This window comes from Tupaia chinensis, unplaced genomic scaffold (assembly GCF_000334495.1).
Source record: "Tupaia chinensis unplaced genomic scaffold, TupChi_1.0 Scaffold144529_1, whole genome shotgun sequence".
Classification (NCBI taxonomy): domain Eukaryota; kingdom Metazoa; phylum Chordata; class Mammalia; order Scandentia; family Tupaiidae; genus Tupaia; species Tupaia belangeri.
This window is the reverse complement of record NW_006204388.1, coordinates 714661-733254: the sequence shown is the minus strand read 5'-3', so window position 1 is coordinate 733254 and position 18594 is coordinate 714661. Positions and strand designations below refer to the sequence as shown.

At 37.1% G+C, this 18594-nt stretch overlaps 1 long non-coding RNA gene across 1 annotated transcript in view; it reads left to right on the top strand.

Annotated features, from left to right (window-relative positions):
* LOC114005810 (uncharacterized) overlaps positions 1 to 17918 on the top strand; it is a 48092-nt gene extending 30174 nt beyond the window's left edge. The window contains exons 4-5 of the long non-coding RNA XR_003547621.1: positions 16651 to 16739; positions 17610 to 17918. This is a non-coding gene — a long non-coding RNA (uncharacterized LOC114005810). The remainder of the gene's footprint in view (positions 1 to 16650; positions 16740 to 17609) is intronic.
* The last annotated feature ends 676 nt before the right edge of the window (positions 17919 to 18594 follow it).

Sequence of the window (18594 nt, the reverse complement as noted above, 5' to 3'; positions counted from 1 at the left end):
TGCTCCCTCAACTTCAGGGATTTTCACCTTTATTAACTCACATCCTACAACATGTCATCATCTGCTTGTCCTCACCTGAATTTTTTCAATTCTGAGACAGACAGTAATTTAAACATTCTAGTATCTGACCCCATCTTCCTATCTTTTCTTTTCCCTTCTTGGCAACTCCCTTTGTGATTATCACTATACTTGTCTCCCAAGTTCTTAGGACCTCTAATCTCTTAATCCTCTTACCTTCCCCTTGTCACCCATATTCTATACCCACTTTCTGCCTTACCCAGCATAAACCCATTGTCTATCTTGTACTCACTTTCTGCCTTACCCAGCAAAAGCCCCATTGTTTATCAAGACATTTTTTATTGTGGTTGTTATCTTCAAATCCCCTTATACTGTTTCCTTATGTGTTGGCCATCTGGACAATCATCAACTTCAGATCAAACTGACTCTTTTCCTACGTCCTTTCTATACAAGAGGCTGACCATTGGTTAAAAAAAAAAATGCAACTCAAAAAATTAATGTTGTTAAATTGCCATTAATGATGATTGATTTCATGATCTCTAACCTTAAAAGGATCAATACCATCTAACATTTCTTCTATGGATTTCTTGTCACTTTTTATCTCAGTCTGAAAATCAGCTTTTTGAAATTTCTCTATTCTCTTTAAATCTCCATACTTCCTGCCTCTCTGTTTCTGAGCAGATGACTTCAGCTCTGACTTTAATAAGGAAAAGAGAAATCATTAGATTGAAATTACTTCTAAGTCTTGCCATGTTATCTGCAAACTTCCTACGTTTAACCATTTTTTTCTTGTTCTCATATTTCAGGGAAAATGGAATTATGAATCTTGTTTAAAGCTAGTTTCCATATTCTTTTCCTCTCATCATTGTTTGCTTATCTGGTATATCCACTTTTCTACACCAGATTCCTAGTTTTGACTCTTCAGCCTTTCTCATCTCTCACATTGGGCAATCACTAAGTACTGTCAAAAATATCTTCTAAATATTTCTAAAATTTATTTCTTTTTCTTCATCCAACTGTCACTGGGGTACTGCAATAGCCTTTTATAACCAGACATTTGGCCTCCAGCCTTACCTCAATCCAATCTGTTCTTCATATCTCAGCCAGAGTGATTTTTCCAAAATGCCAATATGATCCTGTGACTTTCTGCTTAAAATCTTTCAGTGCTCCAAGTTGCCCTTAAAAATAAAGTTCAAAGTCTGGAAGGCAGCTTGCAGGTCTTCCATTCTCTTGTAAACTTACCTCTCAAACTTTATTTCTCACAATGCCTCCCACCTCACCTTCAAAGCTACGCTATCAATCAGCCGAACTACTTGATTCTCTACAAATCCTTTCTTTAATCTTGTTCTCCACTTTACTTTTGATTTCAACTAAGACACTGCCACCTCTATGGACTTTCACTTTGATCTGTCCCTTCAAGACAGAGTTAGGTATCTCTCTTATGTGTTTCTGCTTCACCTGGTGTTCTCTTCATTTTAGCTCTTATTACACTGTATTGCAGTTACTGTTTACCTGTGCTCTGCCTCACTAGGCAATGGTTCTCCAAGGGCACAAGTTATCTTTTCCACTAGGCTATCCCCTGTAGCACAAAGGAGGGGCTCAATAAATATTTATTAAAAGAACAAATCCCCATAGCACGATGATATATTCTGTGATATTTCTTTTCACTGACTGTAGAGAGGCATGGATGGTTTGAACCACCAGTTATCAGGTATTGAACCTGCAAATATAAAGAAGAAATGTGGGTAGCTCATTATATACGTAAAAGATAATCTAGAAATATAATCATGACAAATTTAAGTTAATTTTTATTTTAATATCATTTTTAATTTTTGGAGTTTCAAATGCTATTGGTGTTCTATGATATTCATCTTCATACACCTACCTTTGTTAAGAATGGGACTGTCTTTTGCAGAGTTTTCTTTATTGGAGGTGAGGTGGATAGGCAAAGTAAGTCTGTTGTTTTTTGGAACCATTTCATGTCAGAAAAATCTGCAAACATCATGCGAAGATGTCATATTTTGTTTTCTTATCAGGTAGTTAGGTTTCATTCAGCAGTGGCATTTTACTAGAAATGTACTATCACAGATAATTTCCAGAAGGGCATTTTAAATGGATTATTATATAGAAAGGGAATTTTCAAATACTCAGCTCTGTACTTAAAACTCCTGGATGAAATAGCAAAAGTGTAGTTGGTCTAATGGGACCACTTAAAATTCTGTGTTGCAAAGTGTTGCTAAAGACAACTTTTAGTTCTCTCATAATTCTGTGCTATACCCACTAACTCTGCTAGTTTTACTCATGTTGCAGGGAAGATATTTGACAATTGAGTAGTAATGAGATTTAGTGTACATTTTATTTAACCTACTATCAGGTAGGCCAATTAAAATGTTACATCTGAAAAAGCACATATTCTGATTTCTGCCTAAGGATGTAATACATTAACTTACATTTGGACATGCTTTTGCTTTATACCCTTCAGTTAATGACATCTTCCAATTTATTCTGTTGGGCTGGTTAGCTTTCCTCCTCAAGGCCCAGTGATAATAAACCCGAATCTATAGATTTCATCCCATAAAAGACAGTTGGTATTCACTGAATAGAATATTAAAGACTTATCTTGCTTATGCCCATGCTTGGCTAGCCCTTTTTCAATTTATCCCAAAAAGCAAAAGTGAGATTAGATGGATTTTTTTTTTTTCAAGGGCAAGCTTTTTCCTTCTGTTAAAAAAAAAAAATTAACAATATCCTGGTCAAGAAATAAATTATTACTGTTTCTGGAAATCTTTCTTGTAACTATGACTTCCTTAGAATCCCAAGGTAAGGTGAAGAAAAATGGACCAATCTGGTACATAAGATCATAAAAACAAGCCATGTGACAAATTTAGCCTTGTTCTAGGGCAAAAATTTTACCGTACCATAATTCAGTTATTTATTTAAAGTTTATTTTTTTTATTAATGATATGATAGAGATCACATGCATGTTCACATGAGTAAGAGAGAGAGGCAGAGGGAGAGAGAGAGAGAAGGACACTTAATATCTGTTTACATCATGATCTAGGAGGTCATAAGGATAGGACCCTAATCCAAAAAGTCTGGTGTTCCTCTAAGAAGAAGAAGAGCACACTCCATCTCTCTCTTTCTTCTGTCTCTCCTCTCTCTCTCCATGCATGCACACTCAGAGGAAAGGACATTTGGTGATGGGGGTGGAAGCAGCCATCTGTAAGCCAAGAAGAGAGCTTTTACTAGAAATCAAACCTTGCTGAAAGCTTGATCTTAGACTTCTAGTCTTCAGAACTATGAGAAAACAAATTTCTGTGTAAGTCACAGTATGTAGTATTTTGCTATAGTTGCCTAAACTGCCTAATACAGGGCCAAAATTCAAAGTCACATCCAAGTCGTCCAAATAATTTGACCATGTAATTGATAGTTCTTAGATGGATATGATTTCAAACATGGAATAGTTGAATTCCAATAGCACAAATCTGTGCTATACTGAAATGACACTGCGTTCAGTTTCCTTCATGTCCTTAAATACTCACATGATTGTTCTGTTTGTTCTTTGACACTTGGGGACCATTGTTTAATTTTACATTGTTTATTTTTTCTGTTTAAGTTAATGATTGAGGTCCAGCCATTGCAGTGCAGTTGGTAGTGTACTGAACTGCTGCATTAGTGGCCACATGGTTGATCCTGGGTTTGAATCCTAGCCTAGATGACCTGAAACATGCCAGGGGCATGCTCAAGATCCTCATGTGCTGGGACCAGCAGTTAACGTAATGGCTATGTTGCTGGACTCCCACGTAGTCAACCATGGTTCGAGTCCCGGACCCGGTGGCTTAAACTCAGGCTGGGTGCATGTACATGCGTATCCAAGATCCCAAAAGGAGAAAAGAGGAGAAGGGATTGCAGTGTGGCCATCCCCCCTGGGGGGGGTGATTTCTTGCTTTCTGTCTCTGTCTGTCTGTCTGGCGAGCGCACACACCCAATAGCAAACAAAACAAAACAAAAAAACAAACAAAAAAAAGCTTAAAAAAAACTAAAAAAAAAAAAGATCCTTATGTTCTGAAGGACTCGGGACTTTATTTAACCTAATTATCTTCTTATGACCCTATCTCCAAACACACTTACATCAGGGTTAGGCCTCAACATATACATTTTACAATTGAGTCCATAGCTAGCCCTTAAAAAGACTAAGAGAAATTATGAGAATTTTAAAACTCTGTATAGCTCATGTGTAGTAAATAAAGAGTATGAAGAGAGTAGGGCTTATGTAAACCCACTGATTTTCTTACTGAGCAATTGAAATTAGAATCCCATATTCAACTAAACCAAACTTTAGAAAAAGCAATATGTTACTGCTGAAACAAAAAGCAATATGTTATGTGTGAACATGGAGATGCGCCATGTAGAACCGCTTTCAAGGAAAGACTTGTTGATAAGCTGCTAGAAGCGTCATCCAAAGACAGATTTCAGTGGTCAGCCTCTGCAAGTGTTGCTTCAGCTCTAAAGAGTCCCTTGACCAAGGTTATATCTTTCCCAAGGTTATATCTTTCCCAAAGACTTACTGAGGCAGCAGTATCAAGAGATTGCTATTCTGACACATAGTGTGACAGCTCTCGTAAGCCGTTGTAGCTCCAGGGTTCCTTCCCTGTAAGGTTAACTGAGCCTGTCGTGGAGCCCATGGCCCTGCTTCCTTCCCCTCCAGTCTAAAGGTGTTAATCCTATGGCACACTCTAACAACATCCTGCATTTTTTGTGTCCCATCTCAGAATCTGCTTCTTGAAGAACCTAACCTGCAGCTATGATCCAATTTCAGATGACTCATTATTTCAAATCTTTATGAAGGATGATTGAAAGCCAAAGAATGAGATTATACATACTGCAACTAACTGTACAACTTGCTTCATTTGACCTGTCTCTGTTTGTGGAAATTCCTATTATTTTAGCATATCCATATGTATGTTTATAACTTTTAGAAAATTTATATATATACATATACAAATATATAACCATTTATTTACCTGTGTTTTGGCTAAATTGTTGTCTTTATTCTATGCCAGTATGTAGTTTCAGAATATACAATTTCTATATTCTTTTTTTCCCCCAAATTTGTTTTTTTTCCAGTTTAATTGAGGTAAATTTGACAAATGAGTATTGTTTATAACCAAAACATACAGCATAAAGTTTTGTTTTGATGTAGGTATAGACTGTGAAATAATTACCACAACCAAGCTAATTTACATATATCTTATCTCTTATAGTTTACCTGTTTTTGTGTGTGTGCTGAGAATACTTAAGATTGACTCTCTTAGCATAATTGAAGTATACAATATAATAGCATAATATTGCTGTTAATTATAGGCATGATGCTGTTCATTAGGTCTTTAGAATTTACTAATTTTACAAACTGCAGGTTTATACCCTTTGATCAGCATCTCCCCATTTTCCCCAATCCCTAGCCCCTAGTAACCACCTGCTACTTTCTATTTCTATGAGTCTGACTTTTTTTTTTTTTTTTTTTTGAGTCCTCTAAGTGAGAGCATTCAGTATTCATCTTTCTGTGGCTAGCTCATCTCACTTAATATAATGTCCTCCATGTTCATCAACCTCATCACAAATGAAGGAATTTTCTTCTTTTTTAAGGTTGAATACTATTTCACATTTTCTTTATCCATTCACTCATTGATATTTAGGTTGTTCTATATTGGCTATTGTGAATAATACTTCAAAAAACATGGGAGTTACAGATATCTTTTTGAGATGAATGATTTCATTTCCTTTGTAAATATACCCAGAATTGAGATTGCTGCATCATATAGTATTTCTATTTTTAGTGTTTTGAGAAAACTCCCTACTTAAATTGTATAAATTGCATGCTTAAAGAGACAGTATATTTCAATTTTGTCCTTTGCCCTTTTGTTTTTTATTTTTATTTTTTTGTCTTTATTACATTACCATTTTTTAAAGAGTCTAGGCCAATAGTTCTGAATAATGACCTGCAATTTGTATTTTCTCAATTGTTTCTTCTTGATTAGTTAATATTCTGTAAATGATGTTGAGTCCTTTGATGTATGTATACCAGGAGCACACGTTTTGTCAGTTTGCCCCATAGATTTTTCCACTGCAAAAAAAAGCAAACTTTGGGAGCTAGATGGTGGTCCAGCAGTAAAATGTGACATTCTACAAGGTCAGCCCACATGGGAAGGTTCGAGGTTTGCATATGGAGACCTTGAATACCCTGGATACACGTGTTCCCATGATCTGAGGCTGACTAAAGCTGAAGGTGGCTTGCAGACTCAAGACCCTATTAGGGTGACTCTCTCTCTTTGTGTCTCTCATTCCAGGAAGAAATAAATAAACTTAAAAGAAAAGTAGATCAGATGAATATCAATGTTATTGTATATCAATCCTATATATAAAACAGGGAAGAATGAAGGTAAACTTCAAAAGTCAGGAAACAATGCAATGCAGATTATTACCAAATGGTTCTCTCAAAAATTAGAAAAGTGAAGAATGTCAGAGATCATATTGATAAGAAAAAATAAAAAATGCTTGTGGGGCGAGGTGGAGGGAGAGTTAGGGTCTGCACAAATTTGACTCAAGTTTCTGTGAGTAACTCATCCCAATTCCAGATTATTATTTTTTTAAAATATTTGAATCAGGTAGTTTGGGTTTGAAATTGTAACTCCTCCCTGTTATAACTGTTTGATCTTAGACAAGGTTCTTAATCTCTCTAAGCTTCATTTTCTCCACTTATCAAATGGAGATAATAACACACTGGATAATTATTGTAAGGATTAGTAAAATTGGATGCTCAGCTCCTAAGTTCTAATAGGTGTTAAACAAATGGCCTCTATTGTTACATAACTATTACTAGCTAATCTTTCTGTGATGCTTTGTTTTATATAGATAACTTTCAAATTAGACTTTATCTGATTCAATTCTTGCTAACTTTTATGTTTCCTGGATAAGAAGTAGAGAGTCAGCAAGATTAGTGAATTAGCAACTTGCCAAGTCACATGTTGACAAACTATCAAAGCTGGTACCTAAACCCAAATTTTTATTTTTAATAGTATTCTTTTCATTATACCATGTTAAACTAAGAGTAAGATAATATTACCATCTTCCTGTAAGTAGAAAACATTTATTTTTTAATGTCTCTCAAATAGATGAATAAATAGTGGTTGCATAGTTTATACAATGCTAACATTAATTAAAGGAAAAATGTCAACTCTCAATCAAAGAAAACAAACCATTAAATGGAATAACAAGAAATAGAGTTTCTTAGAAACAAAACAAATATTTCAACATTTCCTCATAGAACACAGTATCCCCAAATATGTATCTGAGTCCAAACCACTGTTCCTTTGTCTTTTTTAAAAAGCACTACAAGAAGACGGGTTTTAGAAACATAATTATTAGATGTTCTAGCACTGTTTGGCAGGACTTCATGCTTGTTAAGAATAAATTGTTCTTTCTAGTTGGCTTTGTGGAGACTTGTTTATACGCAGATGAATTAATTAATTATGCAAATTATCAATTATACAATGATTTAAATGTAAGTTATGTGCTAGCCAGTGACTGTGTAAAATGGTTCTGTCTAGATACATTTTTAATCTATTGAAAGATAGGTAAATAAATACATATGTAAATAAAATAAATATTAATTGAGCTTCAACTGTATGGCTTGTATTGTGTTAGTGAAGAGATTAATAACAACAACAAAGACATAATTATTGCTCTCAAAGAAAGGTTTGTTGGGGGGAAAATGAACAGACAAAATATATCATGTAACATACGTAAGAGAAGTTAAACACAAAGTAGTCTGTGATATAGGCCATAAAAATAGCAAAAACACATCATTACAGGACTCCAGAGAATGAATTAGGAACCTACTTTTTCCTGAAAGTAGCTGACAGGAGTCATTCGGGATTATGGACGTGCATGTATAGCTTTCTAGCTCTCTGGAGCCTCACCCATGCTAAGCCAGGGGCCTGTAAGTACTTCCTGCCTATAGGGCACGTGTGCTCGCCAGAAAAACAGAGACAGAGAAACAGAAAACAAGAAATCATCCCCCAGGGGATGGCCACGCTGCAATCCCTTCTCCTCCATTCTCCTCTCGGGATCTTGGCCACGCATTGCACACACACCCGGCGTGAGTTTAAGCCACCAGGTCTGGGACTCGAACCTCTGTTGACTACTTGGGAGTCCAGAGACATAGACATATGTAAATAAAATAAATATTAATTGAGCTTCAACTGTATGGCTTGTATTGTGTTAGTGAAGAGATTAATAACAACAACAAAGACATAATTATTGCTCTCAAAGAAAGGTTTGTTGGGGGGAAAATGAACAGACAAAATATATCATGTAACATACGTAAGAGAAGTTAAACACAAAGTAGTCTGTGATATAGGCCATAAAAATAGCAAAAACACATCATTACAGGACTCCAGAGAATGAATTAGGAACCTACTTTTTCCTGAAAGTAGCTGACAGGAGTCATTCGGGATTATGGACCTGCATGTATAGCTTTCTAGCTCTCTGGAGCCTCACCCATGCTAAGCCAGGGGCCTGTAAGTACTTCCTGCCTATAGGGCACGTGTGCTCGCCAGAAAAACAGAGACAGAGAAACAGAAAACAAGAAATCATCCCCCAGGGGATGGCCACGCTGCAATCCCTTCTCCTCCATTCTCCTCTCGGGATCTTGGCCACGCATTGCACACACACCCGGCGTGAGTTTAAGCCACCAGGTCTGGGACTCGAACCTCTGTTGACTACTTGGGAGTCCAGAGACATAGCCATTACGCTAACTGCTGGTCCCAGATCCAGAATCTTTTCACTGAAACACACCAGGTTTATAACTTGTCATCCTAAATATTATGCTCTCCTTTTCTTCTACTCTCCTCTTTTTATCCCTACTCTTTTTGTCCATTCTTTCCCTTCCCACTACATTTTCCATACTCCATTTTCTTTTTTGTCTTTTCTTTCTTTTCCTGCCTTTTTATTCTTTTGCATAATTTTTTTTGAACTAGACTGACATTGGCTAGTTGAGGAAAACTCCTCTAATCGAACTGCCTCCAATTTAGAGGTTTGAATCAGCAGAGGTATCAAAGAAGTATAGAGGGTGTTACATTTATTGTAAGAAAAATTGAGATACTTCGAATATCTCAGTTGGAATGGAACTTCAGTCACTTGTGGTTCTTCTGCTGAATATTTGATCTTCTTTAGGCCTGATGTTTAGCCCTATGAGGGCCAGGAGACTGACAACCAAGGCAGTAAGGAGTCCCTTCCCTAGCAAGAGAGTAAGAGAGAAGTACTATGGGCTTTTATATAGGGATGGCTGATGGGAACAATACCCAGTTCTTAATGTTTTCTGTCTCCTCCTGGAGGTAAATCAGATCAAAACAAAAGCAACTGGGAACATCTGTGTATTAAGCATTAAAAAAAATAAATAGTCACATATGTGATTCCAAAGATACAAGAATGACTTTATTTCGAGGACTGGATGATGGCACCACAATCAAATGTGAGACTCCGTAAGGCTGACTCACACGCAAGGTTCCCAGTTCCCATCTAGAGACCTTGACTACACATGTGCCCACAGTCTGGAGCTGGCTGAGGCTGGAGGTGAATCACAGGGTCAAGACCATGTTGAGGTTGCTATTTCTGTCTTTCTCTTTCTGTTTTTCTCAGCCATAGAGGAAATAAATAAACTTTAAAAAATGACTTTATTGCTGATGTTCTCATAATTGCAGTCTGAGAAGGATAACTAGGAAGTGGGAGACTGACAGAAAAGTCATGATAAGCAGTGTTTACATTCCTCTGTTCTAAACAGGAGGTAATGCACCTTCTATTTGCACTGTCTACTTTGTTTCTATCTCTTTAAAATAAAGCACTTGTTGAGATTTGTATTTGAAACTATTTTCAGAAATAACTGGAGCATGCAATTACTTGAGTTACAGGCAGAACATTCAGTCCCTATCTCTCCAGAGTTCTGGAATGTCCCTTTTGGAGTTTGCAACTCATCCACCCATCTGTGCATTCGGTCCCCAGAGACCAATGCAAAACTGAAAAAGATGAACGTCTTAGGGAGACTTTGTGCTTTTGAACATAAACCACTGCATTGGAAGTCAGGAAAATTCTGGATTGTGGGTCTAAGATCAGCCTTTAATACTGTGCGATCTTTAGAAAAATACTTAATTTCTCTACAGCTTTTTTCCCTGAAAGATGAAGAGACTGAGCTAAGACAAAAACTCTATGATTTTAAGATGTTGTATAAATAGGCTGTTTTCATAGCCCTGACCTGTAGAAGGAAATACTGTAGGCCACTTGGGTAGATGGCAATCACTTTCCAGTTTATCTTTCATTGACTTTTACAATAACATTATAATAGAACAGATGTTTTTGGGGATTAATGAATGAGAGATATAAATTGCCATAATAATATTGCTTTACTGTTTCTATCCTGGTTCATTAACTGTCATTAAAGATACCATGTGACTTGTATTTGCATGTGCTGTGATGAAATCATCCAGTAGCCTAGTCCTTCCTCCTCCAAAAGATCCTCAAGCTTACCGTTTGAATCAATGGATGTGTGAAATTCATTTTCAGATCATCTCTTTAGGAGATCACAAGGTCATTGGCTCTCATCAAGAATATGGATGAGGGAAACAAAATACTGGAATAGAGCAAGAAGGAGAGAAGCCAATTCCCACTGGTCCCTGAAGTTTAAATAGTTCCCCTGTGATTTCAAGTTCAGTTCTGTTCTGCTTTTAATTTAAAACCATTCTCTACCAGGCAACTGATTTTTGCTAGTCTCTTGGGTGATTTTCTAAGACAGATTCACTGTATTCTACCCTTGTGTGTGCACTTAGCTCCCATTAGCAGTAATGGGTGTTATGCATGTATAGCTCCCATTAACAATAATGGAAATTATGCATGTGCATCCAGAGGAAAGTATGCTCCCCAATGTTGGATTTTTTTCAAGAGGAAAAGTACTCCTTATGCAGCATTTGGCTTTTGTTTTAGGCTCTTTATTGTGGTGACGATTTGTGCTGCGGAGAATGAACATGGTGTGAAAGACTGCCAGCTTCTGCGTGTGCAATCTGTACAGTATTTTTTGCAAACTTGGCTTGTAATTTTTTTTTTTTTTTTTTTTTTTTTTACTAAAACAACAGTCAGGCAAAACTTGTTAAAATAAAACAGATTTAGCTCCTTTAATAAAGGATCAAGAAGGGAGACTAAGTAAGTTCCTGAAAGCTAGGAATTCTGGTAAGTAATGTTACCCCTTTCGAGGTGATAAACATAGAGTGGATATGAACAGATGGAGAAAATAATTCTTCAAAAACTACTGAGTGCTATTTATGGATTCCATAATACCATTTCTCCAGATGAATGTACATTAACCCAAAGTGACAATTTCTATCCTAAACACTGATAAAAACATGCTGGGTCAAAGGTGATATTATAAGGGGTTATGCGTCATCACCATATTAATTTTAGAACTAATCATGCAAATAAGAATCTTTAACTTTAATATGAAGTAAGAATATGATTCATCTTCATTTTTATGTGTGGCAGAATGCACTTAACATTTCCCATGTTGTTGGATTGTCAGTGAGGGTCTAAGAATTTCTCTGTTGAGAGTGCCTTTTGCTGAAATGTCTAATATTGTTCATCTGGGACAGAAACTGGTTTGAATTCAGTCTTGGATACCCCCTGGCACTGCTTGGAAGTGAATAAAGTCAGCTTCTGTGTAAGGCTTTGGTAATAGGAGTCAGGCACATAAAAAGTCTTGGAGTGTTTAAGAGCACAAGCCTTCAGGAGAGACCCATGTGTGTTCAAATGCTGACCCTGTCACTTGGTGATTCATTTTACTTTTTTGAGCCCAAGTTACCTCATTTATAAAATGGGGGTCAGAATTATTGTCTTGTAGTTGTGAGGACTAAATGAGGTCTGAAAGCGCATTGGCAGAACTGTTATTAACAATTATTAAACTATTTAATAAGATTAGAAATCAAAACATATCCCTAGTCAAATATTGTTGACCAGCATCTAATTATCTCTAACTTGCTGTATATTTTAAGTATAATCTTTATTTTTTTCTTTACTTAACCACAAACATGTCTGTTATAGCCTCTACTTTGAATTTTAGAGGAAAGATAAATATCATATTCTCAGGAAAAGAGTCCCATGCAGTGATTGACACCTCCTTTATTCTTCATACAAACCAAAGTTAAATCATTATAAACTACAAACATACAGCTATACAAAGAATATAAGTTATTTTTAAGGTTTTTTTTTCTTTCATTAGAGAGACAGAGTCTCTCAATGCCACAAGCCACCTTCTGTCCCTCTCCACCCCACCTCCAGCCCTACAGCCAACAGGGATCCTGGGTGCATGTGTGGGCACATCTGATGTGTTCAGAGCAACTGGGATATGACTTAGGGCCTTCCATAGTGGCTCCTGTATCATGCAGGTGTCCTGCTGCCTATGCCACCATGACTGGGCCATGAAGACGGGTGAGAACTCATATATTTTTCTCTGTTGTATTATCATCATGATATTAAATATCTAAGAAATTTGTAAAGCTTATATATATATATTTTTTTCTGACCATTATTGTCTTAAAGGTATTGAAATATCATGTAAAAATATACATTTTACATTCACTTAATTGATTATCTAGGTGGTCACTCACATGTTACAATGGAAGAAGAATGAGACCATGTGATCACAAGCATCATACTTAATCTCCATCAACCTTAAATTCTTTATGCAAAATAAAAATGGTAGTGCTTACTTCTTTAGGTTATTTGCAGGAGTAAATGATACAATGTTTAACACGAGTGGTTCTTAACTAGTATTTTTTTCAGAAGAAGGTTTTGAAAGTGGAGAGACCTTAACCACAGCTATAGGCCATGGGTCCTATAGTCCTTCATGAGATACTTTGGCTCGGGAGGAAATATTGGTGGAGGAGTGGTAAATGGTCAGGTGAATGAGGATGGCTCTAGGAGGTGATAATGGATATATACTTTGATGGTTACTCAGGTTTTCCCAGGGTTAGCATAGCCAGTTTTAATAAAAACATGCCTAGATTCTTTTCAGAGTAGTCCGCCAGGATGATGAAAGGGTGAAACTTATCTCCAAAATATCTGCTCTGCTTGTCCTGGGAGCAGTGGTGAAGTACAGCTTTATCATAGCTAATGACTACTTTATGTAATTAGACCTTTAACCCCTGATTTTATAAATTCATTTTTTAATATGTATATGAAGAAGTTTTCATTTATTGAGAAATTATTGGGTGCCCTTTTTAAAAAGAATTATTTAACTTTATTTACTTACTTATTTATTTTAATTTGACCAGAGAGGGACAGAGTGAGATAGAATGAGAGGGAAAGTGAGAAAGCAAGCTGACAAACTTGAACTGGGACTTGAACCGCAGTCGGCCATATGCGAGTCCAGCACCCTTAACCACCATGCCACCTGCTGACCCTGGGATTCCCATTTTGAAGACATTTTTTACCAACTGACATTTATAATTAATTCTAGATAGAGCTTTCACAGATGACAAACCTATCTTAATTTTTTTTTAAAGGAGTCTCTGGTTTTTAATAAATATTCAATTTATGCTTTTATTGTTTATTTATTTATTTGTTTATCGGAAACACTGAACATAGCTTGTGGACCGCTAAGAATTTAAGCAGTTGGGGTATTGCTTATAGGTGTAGATGGAGCCGCTGGATAACTAGTAATCATTATCCCAAACAATCTCTATTCTCTTACCATACTTCGTTTTCTTTTATAATACTTATTACCACTGAACCTGAGTGTTACGTTTTGTTTATTGCTGACTTCCATGAGGGCTGTGACTTTGTCTATTATTCTTTCTGCTCTCTCTCTCTCCGTGACCTAGATCATTGCCTCACCCCCAGTAGGTACTTCATACTTGCTTGTTGAATGAAATGGTTGCTGAATGACTGCCTCCATTAGCTACATTCTCCAGTAGAGGTGTAACGGGGGAAATGGTGAAGAAGCTTCTGTTGGGTCTTACCTGGAAGATAACCAGTGTAGTACTAGGAACTGACTTGGTCTCTTGGGCCGAACATGTTGGGGTGAGCCCAACCTTTCCAGGAGCTATTTAGGTATGCCAGTTAATCTCTTTGAACCTTGGGTTTTGGGTCTGTGAAAAGGATATAGTAATACTACCCCCAGGGTTTCGGTAAATATCAAGCATAATAATATATATCTTATTGTTTTGTGGACTGCAAATCTTAGTTGTTATTAGTATATGGCATCCCTGGAAAAAAAATGAGACATTTGGGACATTATACAAATAGTTGTGCTCTGCTTCTAAATGCCATATGAGCTTGGGGCAAATCTCTTAACTTTTCTAGGTCTCAATTTCTTCACCTGGAAAGGGAGTTGTTATTAATGATCCTGAACATTTCATCCAGCTATGAAAGTCCATGTCACTAAAGACTATATTTTTCTTTTCATGTTCCCTCCCGAGGTTAGGGATTATGTAGCTATTCCTCCAATTTCTATGAAAATACCATAAAAGAGATTTAATGTCAGGTGTTTGCTTCATTTTCTTTATCACCATTAGGCATTGTCCTACTTAGAGTGACAAATTCACCGTCTAACAGTGCACAAGTTTCCAGTATCTTTTACTATGACAGCCCAGAGTAGCTACAAGGAGCACCTTTTCCCACATAATTACTACTGTTGATGTGAGACTCAGCACATTTGACAGCGGCGGCTTGCTGTGTTGGCAGGAAGGGTGCCGAGTTATACTGGAGTCCAGCCTTTTATGTTCACATTATTCTACCTTTGGAAGAACATGTCCCCTACTCCCCACTAAATGTGAGAAAGAAAAACTCCTTTATCTGTACAGAGTACTACTTACAGAGACTCCAAGGAGATCCTGACAACCATGGGCTAGATTTACGGGTGAGCTGTGCTTACCAGGTTCCATTCTTACCTGGTAAGCTGATGAAACCCACGGTTCATGCTGTCTGAGCTCTCGACACCGAGTGGACCTCTTGCCTTTCTTTAGGAGGCAAGAACTGAGGGTCAGGGTAGGTGCTGCTCTGCATGGGGGACTTGATAGCAAGTAGGAGGATGCTGTACTAGGAAAGGAAACCTCCTGTAAGGGTACTGCCCCCTTCTCTTCCACCCCATGAGGGTTATGAAACTGCCTTCGTATCTGTCTGGAATCCTGGCTGATGTTAAATAGCAATCGAAGATGAAACTATTGGGAACTTGGGGGTAAATATAGGTAGGAAATTACTAAGTCAGTGCCCGGGTGGGCAGTTATATACTTATATTTTGGTGGGACAGGTGGAGTGGCATAGAGATTGCAAAAATAAACTCAACTGGAGTTAAAGTAGCTTATATTTCAGTTCACTAAAATGTCTTAAGGTTTGCCACAATCTCATTCCAATTTATGGATTGAATTCTTCCCCACTTCTTCCCCAAAACGTGTTTTTAATTCCAATTACACAAATCTTACACCCTTTCTTAAGTCACATTTGACTTCACCCATGTTGCTTTGCTAATTTTATGCCATTGGTCTCCGGATTTCATCTAATTCTAGTACCTCTTTTCAAGTATAGATCGTCTTTACTGTCTCATTTGACTAACAAGGCATATAAAATTTATCCTTTCTGTGAACTATTACTCTATTTTATGCTTACTTGTCAGATTTTGCTCTTTCATAGATTACATAGTCCTTGATGTCAGAGCAAAGGTTTTTGCTCCTTTCCCTCCCTCAAATTCTCATGATCCCTAATGAATGTTATTCAAAACCTAGTAAGCTTGCACAAGTTCTTATTTTTTTGGTTACTAAGTTCTAAATGACATTTAGTAACTGTTTTTTTCTTCCTAATTAAAATGATAGCATTTAAAAACATTTTTTTAAAAAAGTCATGATAAGAGGGACCAGCAGTTAGTGTAATGGTTATGTCGCTGGACTCCCATGTAGCTGACCGCGGTTCACATCCCAGATCCGGTGGCTTAAAAAACTCACGTTGGGCACGTGTGCATGCGTGCCCAAGATCCCAAGAGGAGAATGGAGGAGAAGGGACTACAGCGTGACCATCTCCCCTGGGGGGGTGATTTCTCGCTTTCTGTCTCTCTGTCTCTCCCTGTCTGGTGAGTGCACACGCCCTATAGCAAAAAACCTCTTCAAAAAAAAAGGTCATGATAGAGAATGTGCATATGAGAGAAAGACGGAGAAAAGTTGAGAGAGATTTTTATCCTGCACAGGCCTTGGCTCTGCTGTAATCTCCTTCCCCCAGTCTTCCAGCCCACTAGGATCTTGGGCACATGAGCACATGCTTGGCATGTTTTCAGGCCACCCAGGAGGGATACTCAAACCTTGGTCAAAATGTGGCTTCTAGCTGTGGAGTCTGGTATGTTACTTCTCAGCCACAGAGACCAGGCCAAAATGATAGCATTTTTTTATCTCCTCAAACTGTCTTTTTTATTTATTTTGAACTCTCTTCTTTTTAAATCTACAGAGAACCATATAAAGAGACCAGCATAGACTCTGACATATACAAATGCTCAATAAATGTTGGCTTTATCAACATAACCTTCACTGACTTTGTCTCTTGTGGCAGGTTGTCATGTCAACATGGAATGTTTCATGCTTACTCATCCCAAAGTACACATGCACCCGCATCCTTCTCCAAGGTCTCCAGGACAAAGGGTAATCATGGTTCATTTTGTTTGTGTCACTATCTTTTTTCCCTCCTCTTCTGTCCCTACCATACTTCTTTCTGGTAGTCAGTATTATTTCTAGCATCTTATAAATTTATTTTCAATACATTTTTGATCAATATTCTTACTTTTTTTTTTAAGAAATTCTTCATAATTTTTGAGCTATTTATGTGTAACCATAACATTATATTTTTTAAAATAAAACTATTATGAATGATAATAATTTGGACATTCAGGGGTGTATTTTTTTCAAAATGGAAGTAAACTTTTTTAGTGATTGTGTTTCATATATTTGGGAGAATGCATTCAAAGTCATTCCTTTGATTTCTTTCCTAAGTACTTTCTAATCATTCTTAATTAATTTTAAATATAGACAGAATGAGATTTTTTTCTGTTTAAAGAAATGTTATTTACACAAAAGTAGAGCATGCAACAGCTGGTTGAAAGGAAAAAAAAATCATGATGACGAATTATAACATGAAGAACAGAAAGATTAATTATGCTTCTTATTAATTTGTGTTTTTGAAATGAACTTGCATTTCATCTAAGGTTGATATTTTTGGAAAAGGCAAGCTGTATTAAAAGAACCTGTAAGTGGAATCAGATCCATTTTGAACTCTTACCTCTGCCAGTCCCTCACTGGATGTCCTTGTGTCTTAGTCTACTTCTGTGTTACTAACAGAAATACCAGAGACTGAGTGGTTTATAAAGAAAATAGAGCTTTTATTTGCAAGCCTCATGATTCTGGTGCCTGGGAAGTCCAAAGGCATCACAAAATGGTAGAAGGCAGAACTTTTAGTAGAGCGGAGCTTGGTCTGAATCCATATGACTTACGCATGCCTCATTTCATTTTTTGCAGGCACCAGAACTCAAGCCTGGGGGCCCCACCCTAATGACTTTATCATGCCCATAGGATCCACCCTGAGACACCATAAAGGGATCAAGTTTTCATTTAACACTTTTACGATACAATCACATCTCAATGCATGAATTCCTTGGGCTCACACAATCACCAGTCACTAAGACCAAATTCTAAAATATGAACCTCAGAGGATGAACCATTATTCAGACCACCATGTCTTAGACATCTGGGCCTCCGTTTTCTCATATTTGAGATGGATGTAATGTACTTGCACCTACTTTGTAAGATTTCTGTGTTTTTGAAATGGTGCTTGTAGGAGATAATACAATGCCTGGCATATAATAAACACTTGTCACAACTGCGGAGTGTAACTGTGGAATGTTTGTGCCAGTCAGGAGAAAAGTTTACCTATTTCAAAGTACTACAACAATTTCCTTAGGCACCTACATTGGCCTGACATTCTTTACAGCTTTGAATTCATTGGAATTTTGCCAGGAATAGCCCTTTGGGAACTGCATAACCGGGACTTCATTAACTGAACTGTTTTGCCGATGCTTGGGGAGTTCCCTATGAAGGGTCAGGGAGGATTATCCAAAAACAAAATTGTAAACAGATAATTAATTCAGGGTGTTTATTGCCTTAGTATTTACTTTTTCTGTAGCTATTGATGAAAAGTTTGTGCTGGAGTATGTATGGCATTGGCTAGAGTTGGATCTGGTATTAATGGTAAGTAGAATGCTTGGCAGTTCAAGCTGGAAATCAGAGAGCTCTGACATAGGGTCCTCTAGAACTTGTGCATTTATTCACTCATTTATTCTTCTAATATTTATTGAGGACATTCTATGTTCTAGGCACTGCCTTAGTACTTGAGACTTATAAGTTAACAAAGGTGAAATTTCCTGCCTCAGAAGTTTCAGAACAGACACTCAGTAAAATAGAGCAAATAGCAATCAGTTGATGGTGTAATATTTACGTTGCTGGA